At 35.2% G+C, this 14,805-nt stretch overlaps 1 protein-coding gene across 14 annotated transcripts in view; it reads right to left on the minus strand.

Moving 5' to 3' along the window:
• The window catches only part of STAU2 (staufen double-stranded RNA binding protein 2), a 299,958-nt gene that overhangs the window by 162,634 nt on the left and 122,519 nt on the right, over positions 1–14,805 (minus strand). The window lies entirely within an intron of this gene.

Raw genomic sequence — 14,805 nt, forward strand, 5'->3', positions numbered from 1 at the left:
TGATAAGGGTCACTGAATACTGCTCATGACAGGTACAAAAAATTGAAAACTAAACCCTAACTCTAAGCAAAATCTGGAATATCCTGGCTTTTGCCAGATGATTTGGTCAACATTTAGTGTAAAATACATTCTGAGCTCAGACATTCTGAAGTAGTATTTTAATCAAATTACAAGTGACATTAACTGGTTATGTTCTCTTTTTGTGGAGCTGGTGTTATTGATATAAAGTACTCCGGGGTGGGGAGAGACATATTTCTTTTTATAATCGGTATTTTATATTATGCTATCAGATGCCAAAGATCAAATGGATAAATTAAATCCATATATAAACACAAACTACATTTCTAGAAAATAGCTTGCAACTGTGAAAGGGTGGAAGAGAAAGTAATGTGTGTAAATGCAGATACACATGGATGGGAAGGCCTGAGGTGACTCCCACGCGCATGTTCTCTGTGAAGCACAAGACAGGATCATGGTGGGGCGGCGCTGAGGGAGTGAGGTAGGTTATAAATCTAAGGAAAGTGTACACAGTAAGGAAAAAGTCTAGGAAAGAAAGCTAAACGATGAGAAGAATACAGATCCTCAGGCATTTGAGGGCTCAGTTGAAGTTGGTAATAATATATTTAGCACTTCATTCCTCCTTTTCTCTCCTTCCACTAATAACCAAAGTTATTTAAATATTAGGCTTTATTCCATAAGCCTAATTTTTCATCAACTGAATCCCAAGCCTGCTGCTCTCTGATTTCTATCTCAACACTCTAATGAAACTGCTTTTCTAAGGTTCCTGCTTTAACATGACAGAGTAAACATTAAGAGTAATCTCTCTCCCCAAACAACTCTAAATTGATAATCCAATAATCCATAAACTCTCTCTCCTTCCCTCTGCCCCCAGGCTCCCCTGAATATGAAAGGAATCAACAGAAGAGATAAGTCAAAATTTGTAACATGGAGAGTAGATTAATTATAACTAACTTAGCAGATGTGGGCCAGCTGAAACCTCACCTGCAGAGCTAGAAGCTAACAAAGAGCTTACAAAGAGTAAACGGATTTGTGCTTCAGGACCCCAGAAAGGCTCAGGAATCAGAAGCACACCTGGTACTTCTAAAGATGAATCCTGGAAGAGTATGAAAATACAAAGATTGTTTGGAAGTCTTTCAAATGTTATGAAACTTCCAGGTCATTTCTGTGACCCCAAGGAGACAAATTTCCTAAAATGTTGCCTCTTCAGAAAGGCCTAAAACAAAGAGACTCTGGACACCAGGAACAGCTGAAGATGGGGTGGATCTACACACCACACTGAAAACAGAGATGGATTCCAAAGTTACATCCTAGAAGATAAGATCCCCAGCTCCCTTTATCACTGGGCCTCTAAAGACAATAATCAGTCTCCCAATCCACAAGGAATGGTAAGCATAACACAGGGAACAGAATAAAACCTCAAAAAAGGGTTAAAAAAAACTCTCAGAGAGACAGGAATATTACACCCATTAAACAAGAACAAGAGGTTATAAAAAGGAGTATTCTGAGAATGAAGAATAGCTCTGGGAAAGAAAAAATACAGTAGCCAAAGGAAAATATTTCAAAGGACTGGAAGACAAAACTGAAGAAATCTCCAGTAAACAGAACAAAAAGAGAAACAGAAAAGAAACTAAGGAAGAAAGAAAGAAGCAAAAAAATCACTTCAGACTAACAGGTATCCTAGAAAGAACCAACATCAAAAATGGAAGGAAAGAAATCATCAGAGAAAAAATATAAAAGTTTCCCCACTTTTAAAGTATACAAATTTCTGAATTAAAACCCAAACACCCAAAAACAATTTATCAAAAAATACACAAATCCAGTCAATCACTCAAGAAATTTCAGAACTTCTGACAAAAGATGTGAGAAAAGCATCACGAGGGAGAGGAAATGTAAAAGTTTCATAAATTGACTAAAGAATCCGAAGACTTTGGAATTTCAACAGTAATGCTGAGAGGTAGAAAACATTGGTACAATGCCTTCAAAACTGTGGAAAAAATATTTCCTATTTAGAATTATATCTCAGAAAAAAATACCAATTAAGTGTGTGCGAAATATAAAGATATATCAGAACTACAAGGTCTCAAAAAACTGTATTACTCATGCATTCTCTATCAGGAAACAATGAAATTATGTACTCCAACAACACAAGAAAATAAATTAAGAACAAGGAAACTGTCCAGAAAGCAGGCGACTCAACAAGAGAGAGGCAAAAGGAATTAACACAGGAAGAGTGAAGAGAAGAACCAAAACACTGGGTCTTCAGCAGATCTATCAAACAAACAATCCAACATAGAAGAGGAAGATAAAGAACTCCAAGAAAGAAAAAACAAAGAAATTAAACAGTACATGAAGTGTTTACTTGGCAGAGGGTACAGGGAAAGTTAGAGAGACAAAGAAAACTATACATGTTGAGTAAGAGAACTAAATCTTCGGTTTTCAAAGCAGGAACACAGATAACATCTAAAAAGAAAGAAAATCAAGAAATCATAATGTAAGTTATTAACAGTACAAAATAACAGAACAACTAAAACAGGTAGTAAGTGGTTGCCTCTGTAAAAAAGGAAACAGAAATAGTCAGTCCCAGGGCAGGACAGCATGGTTTTTTATTATAAATCTTGAGTCTTTATATCATTAATCTTGAATAAGTCTTGACTTCTTATACATATATATTACTTTGAACAATATATAATAATCAAATATAAAAAAGAATGAAGCACATGCCAGTTACATATTGATGCAGAATAAGCTCCAAGTTGTACCTGAAACCCCATGTAACTGAAAAAAAAACAAGATGCAAGATCAGTGTATTTTTTAAAAAGAGTGTTCTGCTCTCCCTTAGAATGTAGAAATGTAACAATGACTCAGACAATGTAAGAAATCATAACTTTTCTCAAACCCGTCAGAGATCTGAGATTGTAAAGCAAACAAATGACATGAATTCTAGAGAGTGACAAAGCCCTCTAAGGCAAGGTTCAGCTCACAAAATATTTCAACACTGGCAAAGAAGAAAGAGATGAATATAAAAAATACTGGTAAGAAGAGAGCAGATGAAATGTTAATGAATTCTAAAATACTGTGTGAGGGTCAGCACAGCAGTTTAGGAAAATTAGGAACTCCAGAGAGAAGTTCTTTTCTATGGGCTTCCTTTGGGAAGTCAGGACAACTGGAGATACAGCAGAGAACCAAAGAGCCCCACTCAGTGGTGCAGGTGTGAAGCAGAGAGAACAGCACAGAAATCTGCACACTCCTCTGGAGAAGGAAATGGCAACCCATTCCAGTACTATTGCTTGGAAAATCCCATGGATGGAGAAGTGTGGTAGGCTACAGTCCATGGGGTGGTAAAGAGTCAGATACGACTGAGCGACTTCACTCACTAGACTCTTCTTTTACACAAAGCAAAGAGCACAAGTCACAAGAGAAAAGGGACAAAACAAATCCTGTCTGCCTCTGGGATAAGGCAAGAAATTTTGTTGCTCCAAAAGCTCAGGCAAGGACTCACTATTTCTGCAAAAAGATTAGGAGCAAAAGTTACTTGCTCCTAGAAAAAAAAGAAGGGGGTGAAAACCTTCTTGAGAGCAAATCCCTGCACCAATATAAAGCAGATTCTGAAAATGCTGGGGAAGGGGCTGGAAAACTCTACTGCACCTAAGGCAACCTACAGATCAAAAGAAAATTTGGCTATCGTGAAGAAGGAGGTAGAAACATTAGGAAAAGCCCACTTCTGAGACTCAGGCACACAGAGTTTGAGAATGAAGCTGTACAAGAAAATCAAGAACTATGTTTCTATACCCAAGACAATCCTACAACCAAATAATAAGGAACAGCAATTGACTATGGAGCATAGAGATATCCCTCACCTCATGGCATAGCAGAGAGAGGACTGATGAAACCGGAGGATGGAGCAGAAAAATTGAGGAAAATCTTCCCAAAACCTCACCCCACACAAAACAAAGATAATGGCAAACCAAAGCTAAAGGAACCTGAAGTTAACAGTGACTGTGGAAACAAAACACCCAAAATGAGCTTAACTACCAACTAGATTGATGCCACCCTCCATGTTAACAGTCTGACAGAAAAAGAGACATGCCTATTTCTTAACATAAGTACTACTTAACTCTGCCTTTACTGTTTCTCAATACACAACGTCCAGTGTTCATCCAAACATTATAAGACACCCAAAATTGCAAGAAGAAATATGTCAAACAGTAAAGAAGTCAATAAAAGGGAGGCTCAAGGGTGGCAGGCAGCAGCAGCAGCAAGGGTGGTTGGGGGGAGATATACATATACTTATAGCTGATTAATGTTGTTGTATAGCAGAAACGAACACAACATTGTAAAGCAATTATCCTCCAATTAAAAATAAATAAATGAAAATTAAAAATAAAAAAAAAAAGTCAATAAAACAGAGCCCAGAGATGACCCAAGTGCTAGAACTCCAAGAAATAAGTTTTATAATACTTATGATTAACAGGATAAAAGATCTAATGAAAAAGGCATTAGGGTGATGGTGGCCTCATAGAATGAGTTTGGAAGTTTACCTTCTTCTGCAATTTTCTGGAAGAGTTTGAGTAAGGTAGGTGTTAGCTCTTCTCTAAATTTTTGGTAGAATTCAGCTGTGAAGCCATCTGGTCCTGGGCTTTTGTTTGCTGGAAGATTTTTTATTACAGTTTCGATTTCCTTGCCTGTGATGGGTCTGTTAAGATCTTCTATTTCTTCCTGGTTCAGTTTTGGAAAGTTATACTTTTCTAAGAATTTGTCCATTTCATCCAAGTTGTCCATTTTATTGGCATAGAGCTGCTGGTAGTAGTCTCTTATGATCCTTTGTATTTCAGTGTTGTCTGTTGTGATCTCTCCATTTTCATTTCTAATTTTGTTAATTTGGTTCTTCTCTCTTTGTTTCTTAATGAGTCTTGCTAATGGTTTGTCAATTTTGTTTATTTTTTCAAAAAACCAGCTTTTAGCTTTGTTGATTTTTGCTATGGTCTCTTTAGTTTCTATTGCATTTATTTCTGCCTTAATTTTTAAGATTTCTTTCCTTCTGCTAACCCTGGGGTTCTTCATTTCTTCCTTCTCTAATTGCTTTAGGTGTAGAGTTAGGTTATTTATTTGGCTTTTTTCTTGTTTCTTGATGTAAGCCTGTAATGCTATGAACCTTCCCCTTAGCACTGCTTTTACAGTGTCCCATAGGTTTTGGGTTGTTGTGTTTTCATTTTCATTCATTTCTATACATATTTTGATTTCTTTTTTGATTTCTTCTATGATTTGTTGGTTATTCAGAAGCGTGTTATTTACCTCCAGGTGTTTGAATTTTTAACAATTTTTTTCCTGTAATTGAGATCTAATCTTACTGCACTGTGGTCAGAAAAGATGACTGGAATGATTTCAATTTTTTTGAATTTTTCAAGACTAGATTTATGGCCCAGGATGTGATCTATTCTGGAGAAGGTTCCGTGTGCACTTGAGAAAAAGGTGAAGTTGATTGTTTTGGGGTGAAATGTCCTATAAATATCAATTAGGTCTAGCTGGTCCATTGTGTCATTTAAAGTTTGTGTTTCCTTGTTAATTTTCTGTTTAGTTGATCTATCCATAGTTGTGAGTGGGGTATTAAAGTCTCCCGCTATTATTGTGTTACTATTAATTTCCTCTTTCATACTCGTTAGTGTTTGCCGTACATATTGCGGTGCTCCTATGTTGGGTGCATATATATTTATAATTGTTATATCTTCTTCTTGGATTGATCCTTTGATCATTATGTAGTGTCCTTCTTTGTCTCTTTTCACCGCTTTTATTTGAAAGTCTATTTTATCTGATATGAGTATTGCGACTCCTGCTTTCTTTTGGTCTCCATTTGCATGAAATATTTTTTTCCAGCCCTTCACTTTTAGTCTGTATGTGTCTCTTGTTTTGAGGTGGGTCTCTTGTAGACAGCATATATGGGGGTCTTCAAGACAGTGTGGTACTGGCACAAAGACAGAAATATAGACCAATGGAACAGAATAGAAAGCCCAGAGATAAATCCACGAACCTATGGACACCTTATCTTTGACAAAGGAGGCAAGGATATACAATGGAAAAAAGACAACCTCTTTAACAAGTGGTGCTGGGAAAACTGGTCAACCACTTGTAAAAGAATGAAACTAGAACACTTTCTAACACCATACACAAAAATAAACTCAAAATGGATTAAAGATCTAAATGTTAGACGAGAAACTATAAAACTCCTAGAGGAGAACATAGGCAAAACACTCTCCGACATAAATCACAGCAAGATCCTCTATAACCCACCTCCCAGAATATTGGAAATAGAAGCAAAACTAAACAAATGGGATCTAATGAAACTTAAAAGCTTTTGCACTACAAAGGAAACTATAAGTAAGGTGAAAAGACAGCCGTCAGATTGGGAGAAAATAATAGCAAATGAAGAAACAGACAAAGGATTAATCTCAAAAATATACAAGCAACTCCTGAAGCTCAATTCCAGAAAAATAAATGACCCAATCAAAAAATGGGCCAAAGACCTAAACAGACATTTCTCCAAAGAAGACATACAGATGGCTAACAAACACATGAAAAGATGCTCAACATCACTCATTATCAGAGAAATGCAAATCAAAACCACAATGAGGTACCATTACACGCCAGTCAGGATGGCTGCTATCCAAAAGTCTACAAGCAATAAATGCTGGAGAGGGTGTGGAGAAAAGGGAACCCTCTTACACTGTTGGTGGGAATGCAAACTAGTACAGCCACTATGGAAAACAGTGTGGAGATTCCTTAAAAAACTGGAAATAGAACTGCCATATGACCCAGCAATACCACTTCTGGGCATACACACTGAGGAAACCAGATCTGAAAGAGACACGTGCACCCCAATGTTCATCGCAGCACTGTTTATAATAGCCAGGACATGGAAGCAACCTAGATGCCCATCAGCAGATGAATGGATAAGGAAGCTGTGGTACATATACACCATGGAATATTACTCAGCCGTCAAAAAGAATTCATTTGAACCAGTCCTAATGAGATGGATGAAACTGGAGCCCCTTATACAGAGTGAAGTAAGCCAGAAAGATAAAGAACATTACAGCATACTAACACATATATATGGAATTTAGAAAGATGGTAACGATAACCCTATATGCAAAACAGAAAAAGAGACACAGAAATACAGAACAGACTTTTGAACTCTGTGGGAGAAGGTGAGGGTGGGATGTTTCAAAAGAACAGCATGTATACTATCTATGGTGAAACAGATCACCAGCCCAGGTGGGATGCATGAGACAAGTGCTCGGGCCTGGTGCACTGGGAAGACCCAGAGGAATCGGGTGGAGAGGGAGGTGGGAGGGGGGATCGGGATGGGGAATAAGTGTAAATCTATGGCTGATTCATATCAATGTATGACAAAACCCACTGAAATGTTGTGAAGTAATTAGCCTCCAACTAATAAAAAAATTAAAAAAAAAAAAAAAAGAAAACTAAGATCATGGCATCTGGTCCCATCACTTCATGGCAAATAGATGGGGAAACAGTGGAAACAATGTCAGACTTTATTTTTTGGGGCTCCAAAATCACTGCAGATGGTGATTGCAGCCATGAAATTAAAAGATGTTTAAAGTTATGACCAACCTGGAAAAAAAAGAAAAAGGCAGACAACATGCATGAACATTTGGAGAATTTCATTAGAAAAACAGAAACCTTATAAGAAAAGCATATGGAAATCCTAGGGGAAAAATACCACAGATGACAATTAATATTGATAACATTATTAACAGATGGACACACCTGAAGAAATAATATTACAGATAAATAGAAATTACTCAAACTGAGACACACCAAAAAACAGAGTGAAAAATTTTTTAAAAAGGGACAGAAAATCCTGGATCTACAAGACAATACTAATGGTCTAACATATATATAACTGGAAACTCCCAAGGAGAGAGAAAACAAGGAAGAAGAAATATCTGAAAAGAAAAATAATAGCTGAGAATTTGACAAAAATTTTAAAAAAAATCACAGATCCAATATATTCATATTCATTAAGCAGGAAAAATACAAAAAGAAGAAAGGAAGGAGGAAGAGGAAGAAAATGAAAAGACAGGGAGAAAAAGAAAAGGAAGGGGAGAGGGAAGAAGAGAAAGAAAGGAAAGAATCAAATTTAGATACATCAGAGTTAAACTGCTAAGAACTAATAAAAAAAAGGACATTTCTGAAGGCCTTTAGAAGGAGGAAGAAAGCATATCAATATGAAAAAGAAAATAATTACAGCAGACTTCATATAAAAGACTATGCAACTCAGAAGACAATGGAATGAGATCTCTGAAAGTGCTGAAAGAAACAGAAAAACTCAGAATCCTATACCCACACAAAAGTAACTTCTAAAATGAATATAAAATAAATTTCTCATCAAACAAAAGTTGGCAGAAATCACTGCCAGCAGACCTGCTAATACAAGCAGTATTAAAGGAAGTTCTACAAACAGGGATATAGTACCAGAAAGAAATCTGGATCTAAACAAATGAAGAGTATTGAAAATAGCAAAAATGACATTAAATGTATTTTCTGTGATCCTAATCAAATAGAAAATTGACTATATATAGTGAAATTAGCAACAATGAATTATGGGTTTTATACATATAAAGATAAGTAAAATGTACAACTATATGAGAGGTCAAAGAGAAAAAAGTGAACAATGAATAAATGGAATAAATAGAAACAATTAGAAAAATGATAGGTTTAAATCCAACCATATCAAAAGCTACAATAAGTACAAATGGTCTGATCACCCCCAACTAAAGGCAGAGATTGTCAAAGGGTATTTTTAAAAGCAAGACTCAATTACATGCTTTCTAAAAGAAACCAATTTAAACATAAAGACACTGATAGGCTAAAAATAAAATGGTGGGGGAAAATACTCCATGCAAACACTAATCAAAATAAAACTGAAGTGACTATATTTATATCAAAAAGAATTCAGAACAAGGAATATTACCAGGGATGGAAAGAAAATCACATAATAATAAAGTGGTAAAGTCATCAAAAAGATATAACAATCCTAAATGTATATGTATATAACAACATAGCTTCAAAGTACATAAAACAAAACTGATAAAATTGAAAGTAGTCAAATTCCAATTTATAGTTGGTGACATTAGCACTTGATAAAAGAAGTAAACAAAATCAGAGGAGACATAGGATGTGAAAGAAGAAACCAAAGGGAAATTAGAACATATTTTGATGAAATGAAAGTAAAAACTCAACTTCTCAAAATTTGTGGGCCAGGGCTAAACCAGTACTTAAAGAGAAATATATATCACTATATTCTCAGATCCACAGCCTAAGCTTCTGGCTTTCAAAAGTAAAAAAAGAACAGAAAACTAAACCCAAAGCAAATGAAAGAAGGATAAAATAAAGAACAAAAATCAGTAAAACTGCAAACAGAATAATAGGGAAAAAAAAATCAGTGAAATCACAATCTTGTTGTTTGAAAATGATAAAAACAATTGACAAACCCCTACCTAGATTTATCAGGATAAAGAAAGAGAGGAAACAATTATCGATATCAGAAATGAGAGAGAAAATACCATTACAGATGCTATAGCCATTAAAAGAATAACAAAGGAATCCTATGAACAATTTTATACCATTAAATTCAGCTTAGAAGAAATAGACTCCTTGAAAGATTCGAACTGCCAAAGCTCACTCACCAGTAGGTAATCTGAGTAGTCATATATCTATTTTTACATAAATTTATACTTAAAACCTTCTTACAAAAATAATTATAAACTCAGATGGCTCCACCAGTAAATTTTACTCAACAATTAATGAAGGAAGAATACCAAACTCTCTGAGATGATGAAAGAAAAGGAGATACTTCCAAACTTACTCTATGAGTCCAGCACTACCCTGATAATGATACTAAAACCAGTATTTCTACTTCAGATGATGAAAACTTTCTGGAAGTGGATAGTGGAGATAGTTGTAGAACACTGTAAATGTACTTAATGCCACCGAACGGTACACCTAAAAATGGTTAAAATGGTAATTTTTTGCTGTGTATGTATACACAGGTATTTCACACTTTTCAAAAGTTTATGTCTCTTTGCTTTTATGAAAGACATGCACTAGTACCTGTTTTTGCTAACTAAAAGAAATCCAAACAGGATTTTCACTTTTATGGAAAACCAAAAAATACCCTTCAGTGCTGTACTTCACAGCCAGCCATTACTGAGTCAGTACACACCAAGAGCAGTGAGAGTGGCAATTACACACAGGATCTCAGCATCCAGTCACCACAGCTTTGAACCGTGTGTGAGGATCTGTGTTCTGTCTGGATTTATTTTGTGCAATCATTAGCAAGATGAGTCCTAAGGTAATTGCTTCTTTGTTTCAGGCCATTTTGGCTTATAAAAGGTTTCAGAGGAATTGCTTTACTTTCAGATAGTGGGGGAAACCTGTATCACTTAAATTTTAAAAATCCATCAATTAAAAAAAAATTCACCATATCCACACACTAAACAGAAAAATCATGTGAATATCAACAGATGCAGAGAAAAATTTTGGCAAAATTCAACATTCACTGATAATTACAGGGGGGGAAACTTCTCAACAAAGCAGGAACACTAGGAACTATCAACCTGATGTAGAGCACGTATAAAAAGCCTACAAGCATCATGGTATATAATAGCAAAACACTGAACAATTTCCTTGTAAGATCGGGAACAAAGCCAAGATACCTGTTCTTCTGTTTCAACAATCAACCTTCTATTCAACACTGAATGGGATGTTTCATTCAAGGCAATAAAGCAAGACAAATAAATAAAAGCATACAGATTAGCAAGAAAAAAATAAACTGTCTTTATTAACAGATAACACAATCATCAATGCAGAAAATTGCAAAAAATCTACAAAATAAGCTATTTTAACAGATAAGTCAGTTCAGCAAGGTCATAGGATGCAAAGTCAATATATAAAAACAATTGTATTTCTATATGCTAGAAAAGAAGAATTAGAAACTGAAATTAAAAACCAATGCCATTACCAATAGCACCCACAAACATGAAACATTTAGGGATAAACATGAAAAATGTAGAAGATATTTATATAAAAAAGTACAAAATACTGTCGGGATATATTTCAAAAAACCTAAATAAACAGAGCAAGATCTTGTTCAAAGACTCAATATTTTTAAGATATATTAATAAATGCAAACATGATCTATGTAATATTCAACATAATCCCAAAGAAAAATTCCAACTGGATATTTTTTTGGTAGAAATTGATTCAAAAATTTATTATGAAAATACAAAGATTAGCCAAAACAGTTTTTTAAAAGCAGAACAAAGATGAAGTTCTTCATCTGATCTCAAACCTTATCTAAAAAAGCTACACTCTATATACAGTTGTACAGTTGAAGAATAGACATACAAATTAACAGAACAGAAAATCTAGAAACAGACCCACACAAAAGTGGTCAACTCATTTTCAACAAAGATCTAAGGAACTCAATTTTGGAAAAGACATTAATCTTTTAAACAAATGGTGTTTGGACAACTGGACAATATGTGTAAAAAAGGAGAAGAGAAGACAGAAAGTGAGAGACAGGAATCCTTTATCTGATAAGGCACTGGCATCCAAAACATATAAAGAACTTTTACAACTCAATAATAAGAAAGTAAATCATACAATTTTTTAAAAGACAAAATTTTTGAACAGATACTTCAAAGAAGAGATACGAGTGGTAAATAAATATATGATGAACTAATCAGCATTATTAACTAGGGAAAATGGAAATGAAATCCAATAAAACAACATTAAACACCTAATAGCATCATCAAAGCTAGAAAAACCAACAATACCAAGAGCTAGAGAAGATGTCGAGTAAGCAGAAATCGCAAACATTGCTTGTGGAAATGCAAAATGGTACAACCTCTCTGGAAAACATCTTCAGTTTCTAATAAAGTGGCATGTGCAGCTATTATATGAATATGTACCTAATAGGCTATATTAGAGAATATATACAATCAAGATTTGTACATGAATGTTTATAACCACTTTATTTACAGTAGCCTCAAACTGAAAGCCTAAATGTTGGTGAAGAGGGGGGATCGGGATGGGGAATAGGTGTAAATCTATGGCTGATTCATATCAATGTATGACAAAACCCACTGAAATGTTGTGAAGCAATTAGCCTCCAACTAATAAAAAAATTAAAAAAAAAAAATAGATAAGCAACAAGGTATAATGTACAGAACAGGGAATTACAGCCATTTTTATAATAACTTTTAATGGAGTATAATCTATAAAAATATTGAATCAGTAAAAAAAAAAAAAAAAGAATAAAACAATAACAAACAATAAAAAAGATGAACAAATGACAAATGCATCAACATGGATGAATCTCAACAATAAGGGTTGACACAAACGGTTACATAATGTACCATTCAATTTATTCAACATTCTGGAAAAGGCAAAACTGTAGAGACAGAAATCAGATCAGTGCTTGTCAGGGGCTGAGGAAAAGGAAAGACATTTACTATAAAATCGCATTAAGAAACTGGGGTAAGAGTAATGTTATAAATCTTAATTGTGATGGTGGTCATACACACACACTTGTCAAAATTCATTAAGCTGCAATTCACTAAATCTTAATGTTTTTAAAGTGGAGATATATTAGTGCATACATACAGAATATCTCTGTAAGGACATTTATCTTTTTTTTTAATCCTTATACAAGATTCACTATATTCAGACACTATTCTAAATGTTGTACAAACATTAACTAAACATGGGAGATACCTTTAGGAAGAGACCCAGTCTGAGGGTCTCAGGGTAAAGTGAGGCTAATTTTTTCTTCACTGTTCACTCTTTTGCACTTTAAACTCTTCCATGGACAGAGGAGCATGGCAGGCTATAGACTATGGGGTCGCAAGAGTCAGAAACAACTTGGCAACTAAACCACCACCACCATCACCACTCAACTATGTACATATCTTGATTATTTTTTTAAAAAGCTAACTTTTTAAAAGCTATTTTTAAAGATTTATTTTTATAATTGCTTTTGTCACATTCTCAAAAGATCTTATTGACAAATAAAGGTATTAACTAACTCCTCTTACTTGATCTTTGCAGCATACAGCTACCACTTTTTTTTTTTTGCCCATGCCATGTGGCTTGTGGGAATCTTGGTTCCCTGACCAAGGAATGAACCCGGGGCCAGGCCAGTGAAAGCACCAAGTCCTAAACACTGGACCACCAAGGAAGTACCAGGCACCTTTTCCTTAAAGTCTCTGGCTACTCTCTTTTACAGGTATTCTTCCTCCCCCTTTCTGTATCCTCCATGCATGTTACCTGCTACTGAAATCTTAACACATACACTTAAGAAGCATGGCTGCTGTCTCTCCCCTCTCCTCTCTACACCACTGCCCTAGTTCAGACCCTCAGTATCTTTCACCTGAACAATTCTGCTAGCACTGGCCTCCCTGCCTTCAGTCCTGTCCTGCCCATATCCATTCACTACATTACTTATAGGACTGTCCTATGTAGAAAGCAAACTAGATCATGCCACTTTCAAGCTCAAATCTCAATAATTCAAAAGCACATTACTTCACATAAAAATAGTCATCTCAGCTACTCTTGACTTTCCAGACTCATCTTCACATATCTAGAATTTTAATTATACTGTAACTTTTGTTACGTGATGTAATAAGCCCCTCATCCCTAACACTTACTGGTCAGTTTCGTGAGTGTGGGGACCAAATTCCAGTCATCTTCTCTTCAGTTTTAAGTGTCTGGTATTTAGTGGGTGTGATGATTAATTTTATGTGTCAACTTCTCTGGGCTAGGTACTCAGATATTTGGTCAAACGTTATTCTGGGTGTTTCTGTGAGGGTGTTTTGGAAGAGATTTACATTTAAGTCACTGAACTCTAAAGAGTAAAAAAAAATGGCTCTCTAGAATGTGGGTGGGCGTTGTCAGTTGAAGGCCTGGCTAGGCAAAGGCTGACCTTCCCTGGAACGAGAGGCAGCTTGCCAGTCAATGGCCTCCAGACTCTGTAGCTCCTTCCTGAGTCTCCAGCCTGCTGGCATCCCCAGAAAATTCTGGAGTAGCCAAGCATCCAAAACTTCATGGGCCGATTCCTTAAAATAAGTCTCGGTGTAATACATACACACACACACACACACACACACACACACACACAAACACACTCCTCCCTGTGGGACCCTATTCCTCTGGAGAACCCTAACTAATAACACAGTGGGTATGCAAAAATATATTTTTCTAATTAATGAAATTAATGCTGATGTTTTGTTCTGTTTTATTTTCACTTAACTTACAAATAAAGGTCTACAAGGAGATTTATTCTGACATATTTTTATAAACCACCAGTTTTAAGTCAATATAAATGTGTTAAGTTAAAACAACATATACACAATATAAGAACTACAGAAACTTGAACACGTGTTAGGTTTCATGTTACAAATACTTTTAAAAGAAGAAAACACATTCAATAGCCAGGTTATAAAAACAGAACTGAAATCTCCAGTGATATCACACAGATAAATAATTTTTAATCACTCAAAATAACTGCCTAGATATTTACAGCACCTTAAAAAGTGTATCTATGTATTTTTTTAATAGATAATTTCATTTTTACTCCAAACTCCACAAAGGTGTTCCTGCAGAAACTGAAAATATCCCTGAGATAGAATCCGTGTGTGAGAAAATGGCATGGAAAAAACTGTATTGTTTATGACAAAAATAATTACTAAGCTTGTTTTGGGGATG

This window comes from Cervus elaphus, chromosome 21 (assembly GCF_910594005.1).
Source record: "Cervus elaphus chromosome 21, mCerEla1.1, whole genome shotgun sequence".
Lineage (NCBI taxonomy): Eukaryota > Metazoa > Chordata > Mammalia > Artiodactyla > Cervidae > Cervus > Cervus elaphus.